Below are 8,386 nucleotides of genomic sequence, written 5' to 3' on the forward strand. Positions count from 1 at the left end.
AAGCTCAACTTCTTTCCCTGATCCACGAAGCCCTTGGCCACCTTCATCACCCTGTTCCTCCAGTAGTTGGATCCCTTGGAGTTTTTCTCGTAGTCCACATCATAATAGGCCACCAGCAGGTCCCTGTGCTTCATCTGGTCTTTGTTGTCCTCCGTCATGTGGGGGCACATTCCAAAGATGTTGTCCTGGATGAACCTCTTGATCTTGTTACTAGTGAACCTGTCCTCACTGAACTTGATGGTGCTCTCCTCAAACTTGTTGCTGAGTCGTGGTGGGCGGAACAGAATGATTCCCTCTCCATCAATGCCGTGGCTGTGGAGGAGAGCCTCGGAGTTGGAGTGGGCGAAGCGGTAGGGCTCTTTCAGGGTGCTGGCAGCCTTCAGGAACTCTGCCTGGGCCGTGCTTCCACCATCAGCAAAGAACCCAACCACACTTGCATATTGGTCTGCAATAAACTTCTCAAACTCTGCATCAGCTTTCAGCTCCACAGAAGCTGGTCGGGCCTACTTCTTCAGGCCTACAATCCCATCTGCAGTTCTGGGCCCACCATAGCCACCGGAGTCCTCTCCGTCCCTGAAGACCTTCAAAGTCGGGTAGCCTGTCACTCCATACCTGCTGCAGACATTGTTGTTGGCTGTGCAGTCAACCTTGGCCAATGAGGCAATGCCTTTCAGACGCGTGGCGGCTGCCTCGTACTCGGGTGCTAGTCGTTTACAATGGCCACACCAGGGGGCAAAGAATTCCACCAGAATAAGATCATGGTCTCCAATTCTGCTGTCAAAATCGCCATCCGTGAATTCAAGCACAACACTGGCCTGGGTGAACCCTGCGAGAACAGCCAGGAAAATCAGTCTCAGCATCGTGGACCGTCTTCTTTAACGTTAGTGTAACAGAAGCCGTTAGTTTGAGTTGTATAGATTGTGTATGAAGTGGGGCCCTATCAGCGAGATGAAGACGAGGCTGACTGTTTGCGAAAGGCCAAATGCAGAACACAGTAGTTGATAAAGGCGGTTGAGCAGCAGGCTTCTCATAAACCAGCAATTGTGATGTGTCGGTGATGATGTCATCAGTGATGTCACTCGAGAAATTCGGATGTCATCAGTGACGATGTCATCAGTGATGTCACTCGAGAAATGGTGATGTCATTACAGTGATACCATCAGTTAGTGATGTCATCACAGTGATGTCACTTGAGCGTGTGAAAGTCAAAAGTTGAAATAAAAAAAGACATTCCTGTATCCTTGACAGATGCATAATCCCGGGCTGAGCGATGTCAGCACGTCGGCGACGCCCCGCAGAACCTTTGATGAAAACATTCAGCGGCGTCTCATTGGGTTTGCTGTGGTTTGATGTCACATGACATGTGAAACTGAGCACAGTGAAAGCCTGGATGGATCCTGAGACGCAGGAGAGGCGTAATTGAATGAGGCAAATAATGATCCAAAGTGTAAAGTCTCCTGCTGAGAGAATTACACCTCTGTACAGTATCACAAGAACAAGCCTCTCAAGCTGTGGCTTTCCACTGCATTACAGCTCTCACATCACATCAGGAGAGGTGCTTCAAACAGGAAGTGTCTCTGGTGGCGCTCTCTCTATTTAGCCAACAGTGTCTCCACATGCAAATAAGATTATACTGCTAAAAAGTCCATCATTATAGGTGATTTAGTCTTACTGTAAGATATTTTCCTACATGGAAATACAATAAGAGACAATCAAACAACCAGCCAAGTAAAGGTAAATATATTTAGACATATACATAAATCAAATAAAAGTTAAAAGAAATGAATATGCTTTACTCACAAAGTAATTTACAAAAGCATGAATTTCTTTTAGAGAAAAGCGATAAACAGAGTTGCAGGACAGTGAAACAAATTATGCGAACTAGTAGCCTACCACAATACAGGCAAAATAGCAGGCATGAATCCATGTGTGTAAGAAACAATATATTTTAATAATTTAGGCTTACTGCACTGTAAAAAAAACACGTGTCCTTTTCATCACAGTAGACACAGTTGCAATTTATGAACAAGTGATTAGAGAATTCAAACTGATGAGAAATACAAATGCAGTAGAAGGAAAACTCGGGACAGGTGCGTAGGCAGGGACAGGTGCGTAGGCAGGGACAGGTGCGTAGGCAGGGACAGGTGCGTAGGCAGGGACAGGTGCGTAGGCAGGGACAGGTGTGTAGGCAGGGACGCAGGGACAGGTGTGTAGGCAGGGACGCAGGGACAGGTGTGTAGGCAGGGACGCAGGGACAGGTGTGTAGGCAGGGACAGGTGTGTAGGCAAGGACAGGTGCGTAGGCAAGGACAGGTGCGTAGGCAGGACAGGTGTGTAGGCAGGGACAGGTGTGTAGGCAGGGACAGGTGTGTAGGCAAGGACAGGTGCGTAGGCAGGGACAGGTGCGTAGGCAGGACAGGTGTGTAGGCAGGGACAGGTGTGTAGGCAGGACAGGTGCGTAGGCAAGGACAGGTGCGTAGGCAGGGACAGGTGCGTAGGCAGGACAGGTGTGTAGGCAAGGACAGGTGTGTAGGCAGGACAGGTGTGTAGGCAGGGACAGGTGCGTAGGCAGGGACAGGTGCGTAGGCAGGGACAGGTGCGTAGGCAGGGACAGGTGCGTAGGCAGGGACAGGTGCAGGGACAGGTGCAGGGACAGGTGCGTAGGCAGGACAGGTGTGTAGGCAGGGACAGGTGCGTAGGCAGGACAGGTGCGTAGGCAGGACAGGTGCGTAGACAGGGACAGGTGCGTAGGCAGGGACAGGTGCAGGGACAGGTGCGTAGGCAGGACAGGTGTGTAGGCAGGGACAGGTGCGTAGGCAGGACAGGTGCGTAGGCAGGACAGGTGCGTAGGCAGGGACAGGTGCGTAGGCAGGACAGGTGCGTAGGCAGGGACAGGTGCGTAGGCAGGGACAGGTGCAGGGACAGGTGCGTAGGCAGGACAGGTGTGTAGGCAGGGACAGGTGCGTAGGCAGGACAGGTGCGTAGGCAGGACAGGTGCGTAGGCAGGGACAGGTGCGTAGGCAGGACAGGTGCGTAGGCAGGACAGGTGCGTAGGCAGGGACAGGTGCGTAGGCAGGGACAGGTGTGTAGGCAGGGACAAAGTCTATCAATTGTAAAAAGAGAGTCCTGCACACTGTCCAAACTTGCAATAAAGACAGTTTATTGTGACCTTTCGGCCTCTGACTTGTTTGAAAAAGCAATAAAACAAAACAGTTTGAAACCAACTGAGCATGTCACTCATCTCAGGAAGCCAAGAGCTCTGTGTGTGTGTGTGTGTGTGTGTGTGTGTGTGTGTGTGTGTGTGTGTGTGCGACTACATGAGAGTGGATGAGCAATGTTTCTCGGTACCTATCGAGAGAGAGAGAGAGAGAGAGAGAATGGTTTCCAAGAAGGATGACTCAACCCAGCGGAAACACAAAAACAAAGTCCTTCCCACAAAACGCTACAATCCACTCAGACATCACGCACACACACACACACGCACACGCACACGCACACACACACACACGCACACACACACACACACACACACGCACGCACACGCACACGCACACACACACACACACACACACACGGAGTCAAACATTGTACTGTGATGAAAACAGTGACTTGAATCTCCACTTCTGCTTTCCAGTCAGAAAACATATTTAAGATTGTCTGTTCTGAATGTTCCTGGTGTGGGCCTGACAGATCTGTTTGGGGTCCTGCAACTATAGATGGTAAATGGCCTGCATTTATATAGCACTTTTATCCAAAGTGCTTTACAATCAGTAGGTACATTCACTGATGGTGGCAAGCTGCCACACCATCAGGAGCAATTTGGGGTTTTGCCAAAGGACACTTTGACATGCAGACTGGAGGAGCTGGGAATCAAACCACGACCTCTTTCATCCAAGGCGATTGGTGACGACCTGCTCTGCCCGCTCTACCTCCTGAGCTACAGCCGCTGATGACATCACAACTTCACGCATTATGATTGGCTGCAGCGACCAAACAGTGACGTTAGCTAGATATTTGTCCGCATTAACGAGCAACCTGTAACCAAACTCAGGGGTTGGCGTGGTTTTAGTTGGCTAATTAGCTTGCCATTCAATTACATTGTTTAGCTTTAGCTATACTGTAACAAGCTAAGCTCATATGGTCTATGGCTAAGCTAATGATGTCGTCGGACATTGAGCATGTTATTAATACATTAAAAATACCAATCATCCAATCATCCTAAATACACTGGTATTATGCACACAAACATAGAAGATCCTATAGGCTAGCATCGTGACGCTGATTTAAACGTGTGTTTGAGGTTGCATGCAAGATGATGGGCCAGGCAGACGGGGCAACAATAAAAAAAGGGCAAAATGGGTCATAATAAAAAGCTTCTGTCAATTTGACTGCGTGCAAAAAGGATCAAAAACGGAAAGCGAAGGCAAAGAAAATGAGAGCAAAGCTTTCAACACGATCAATTAAAAGAAGCCTTATATCACGGCTCTTTTAACTGTCTGCTGTCTCATTGAAAACGTATAGCCCCATGCAGTCCTTCACCTGTTTCACTATCTAATAACTAACATCAGTAGAGAAATGTCTCTGTAATGTCCTCTCTGTAGTCATGCAGCCTCTCTCTCCACTATTCATCATGTCCTTCAATCAGCCTCAGTCACGTCTCCAGTGGGGATGAACGGGCCAAAGTTAGTGTCGCCGCCCACGAGACGGAGCGGCACACAGCAGAGAGAGAGAGAGAGAGAGAGAGAGAGAGAGAGAGAGAGAGAGAGAGAGAGAGAGAGAGAGAGAGAGAGAGAGAGAGAGAGAGAGAGAGAGAGAGAGAGAGAGAGAGAGAGAGAGAGAGAGAGAGAGAGAGAGAGAGAGAGAGAGAGAGAGACCTGCTGAAGTGAAGGAAACAAAACAGTCCAGAAGCTTCCCTCGCTGTTGTAAGACATTATCATAAGTGCCACCTCCTATGACTCATTTGTCTGCTTAAAAGGCTCCAGCTCTCTGGCAGACACGAGTTACACCTGCTATAAAAGTCAGCTGCTCTGCATATGGAGGGAACGCAGGGAGCCAGGGGAGGTACAGGAGCGGATGGAGGACATAAACTTCTCGCAGGACTGGTTTCTCTGTTCTTTCTCTCTCTCTCTCTCCAGCCACCCCTCTACTCACAGCTCTGTCTCTCTCTCTCTCTCTCTCTCTCCAGAGAAGTAGCCAGTCAGCAGAAAGCCAGCCGGCGGATGGCTTTGTGGCGGGGGCAAGGTGACGTGAATCGCTACACACTGATAGACCATAGTAACAGTAGTTACAAAAAAATGACCATACAGTGGTAATACAATTGTAGACGTAGCTACCAGTAGCATGACCCTGGTTTCTGGACTCACAATTTGAAGCCTGGAGTTTTGCATGCTGACGGTCGCCATCTTGGGTATTTTGGAGCCAACAGTGACCCTATTTGCGTGAGAAGAGCCGCAGCTCCGCCTGCCACAGGCGACCTGTCAATCATGCCATCAAATATATTTTTGCTCTAAATAGGAGCATAATTTACGAAATGAACACCATTGAAGAAGACTTGAAACTAGCGATTGAGACCTACCACCCTCCAGCCCCCACCCCCAGCCTCAAGTAGCCATTCGAGGAACTGCAGTTTTTGGTACTTGCGCATTGGCGAGGGGTAAGGGTTTATATATGTGTGTGTGTGTGTGTGTGACGTGTGTAGTGAGAGTGTGTGCTATAGGGATAATTACACACATGTGTGTGTGTGACACACACACACACACACACACACACACACACACACACACACACACACATGTACAAACACACACACACACACACACAAACACACGTACAAACACACACACACACACACACACACACACACACACACACACACACACACACACGTACAAACACGTGCATATACACGCTCCCTGTAAGTGGAGGTTTATTGATTTGAACCCCAGTCAGATTTGGGGAGTAGCTGTGTTTTGCTCACTCACAGACGAGAGGAAGAGAGGGAGGAAAGTGTGGCCTTGCATTCTTCAGCGCTCAGCTGTGTGAAAGGTGGTGTCTGTGTTGTATTGACACGCTGCGCTCCTAGACGTTGCAGGGCTTCATTACCATGACACACTTAAAGACCTGCAGCCCACAGCTGACCATCCACTGGCCAATATATCACTGACCAGCCAGCAATGCAAATGTGAAATGAACTGCTACTTACCAAAGCACAGGATCTGATGGACGTGTGTGTACGCATCTGTTGCTGTGTTGCTGGCAGGTGGGTCAAAATTTGCGTCGCAATGTCGTGCCATATATTGGCATGGCTCTTGGTGTGCAACAGCCTTTAAAGATCCCTGTACACCCCTTACACGCCTGCACAAGCTCCCAGATCCTCTAGTGCTGCTTGGTCTCGCCTGCACAAGCTCCCAGATCCTCTAGTGCTGCTTGGTCTCTAACTCCTACTGTGGCAAAAAGGTTGCTGAAGCAGCCTTTAACCCATTGATACCGGCGCGCGTTCTCTAGAGTGGCCCTCTAAACCTACTGCACGTTTGTAAACAGCCCCTGTAAACCGGCCTTTTTCGGAGAAGTTGCCAGAGCGGTCGGCGTTCACTAAAACCTTCATATCTCAGGCTCTATAGCACATATAAACATAAAATAAAAAGCATTTGAGAGCTTAACCCTTTGGCTTTTCGTATTATATTTGCCCTAACGTTAATTTTTTTTTTTTTTTTTTTAACCCCCAAAAATAAAAATAAAGATTCTAACGCATTTTAACACATTCACTGCCAGCCGTTTTTTCAATACTGTAGTTAGCTTCTGCCAAGGTTTTTTTTTGAGGATTCTGGCTCATCTTTCAAGAGCCGAGGATTCTTTTCTGTTAGGATTTTGTGAACACAAAATATCTCAAAAGAACTAATAGAATGTGTGCTTTCTCTGTCTAAAAGAGTTAGTTTGTAGAGTTAGTAGTTATGTAAGCATTAGCAGTTGAATACAGCATGGTTTCAGCGTCTGAAAATTTAAGCTGAGATAAACGGCTTTTTGTGAAATTCGATAGAACAGTCACTTTAACCATTCATTTTTGGCATCAGTAAGACGTCAGACATCTAAACAATAGATTTGAACAGTAATTTCCTCCATAACAGCAGGAAACCCCCCTCTCCTTCAAACTCCTCCCTCCGTGTGTGTTCTTCTTGGCTGCAGCGGGCGTGTCACAAGCTCGTTTCTGCTGCTGCTGCTGCTGCTCCTGTCTGCTGGCGGCCGCTGGGCGAGTCTGGATGGGGCTCGCTCGTTTCTTGGGGTTTCGGTTGAGAGCTTTGATGAATCTTTTGCGATTCTGGGCTTTATGCTGCGTGTTTCAAAGTGTGTTCCACCGTCTATTTTTGGAACCCCCCACCGTTGTGCGCCACCAGTTGTGCGAAAGCGCGAAAGCGTTTTCGCCTACAGTATGAGAATGGCTTCCTCAAGCTTTTCCCTGCAGTTTTGGCTCGGATTTCAATAGTCTGGAGAGCACTGTCGCCACTTAGTGGGTCGGTGGAATGGGTTGTACACGTTCGGTGGCTCCAATATTTATATAGGAGATGTAAAAGGGTTAGATCCACGTCCCACCGTCAAATTTTTTATTATTTTTTTAAGACGAGATATCTCGTCAACGGCAGTCAACCGTTGGATTTTTTAAGACGAGATATCTCGTCAACGGCAGTGAACGTGTTAAGAAATGTTAATCAAGATTACGGCAAATGTAACCCTTCCAAATAAAAAGCCACGGGTTTAAGCTCTCAAATGCTTTTTATTTCATGTTGATAGCTAGTAGCTACTATAGAAGCTGAGGAAATAGGTTTTGTTGAACCCTTGACAATTACTGCAGCCTAACGTTAACGTTAAAAAAGTAACGTTATCGACCTCCGTTTTGCAGTCGTCTTGAAATACGGCAAATTCGCCAAAAGTCACTCACCCAATGAGCCTTGGCTAGCGTGTCAACAGTCACATCATAATCTGGGTGTGGAATCTTCTTATTCATTGATGTCTTCGTCCTCAAAGTAAGTTATACTCCGTTCAGTTCATCAGCGTTAGCATTCACTTAGCTTACTGTCTGAGACGCGGCCATGCAGAATTGCCACCGTGCAGCAGAAGAACGTGCAGTAAACCCTTGAGGCTATTGCAGATTGGAACATGAGATAAATAAATCTGAAATTAGGTCAGCAGCATTGATTTCATCCTCTAATACAACTAAAGTTTAATGGGAAGTATTGCTGGACCGGCATTTCCTTGATTTTCTGTGTAGTTCGAGCTTTGAAAAACTGTCCACACGGTCGAGCCAACAATAAAAATAAAAAACTACAAAACCCACAATGCATTTAACCTCCGCCACGTCTATTTCAGCAAATCATGATGCATGTACAGTGGTA

At 47.6% G+C, this 8,386-nt stretch overlaps 1 pseudogene across 1 annotated transcript in view; it reads right to left on the reverse strand.

The window, feature by feature from the left end:
• LOC310770719 (protein disulfide-isomerase A3 pseudogene) overlaps positions 1-860 on the reverse strand; it is a 1,449-nt pseudogene extending 589 nt beyond the window's left edge. The window contains exon 1 of the transcript in view: positions 1-860. This exon is cut by the window's left edge and continues 589 nt beyond it. The product of the transcript in view is annotated as a protein disulfide-isomerase A3 pseudogene (transcript).
• Positions 861-8,386: the final 7,526 nt, after the last annotated feature.

Source organism: Poromitra crassiceps (assembly GCF_964638095.1).
Source record: "Poromitra crassiceps genome assembly, contig: HAP1_SCAFFOLD_193, whole genome shotgun sequence".
Classification (NCBI taxonomy): Eukaryota; Metazoa; Chordata; class Actinopteri; order Beryciformes; family Melamphaidae; genus Poromitra; species Poromitra crassiceps.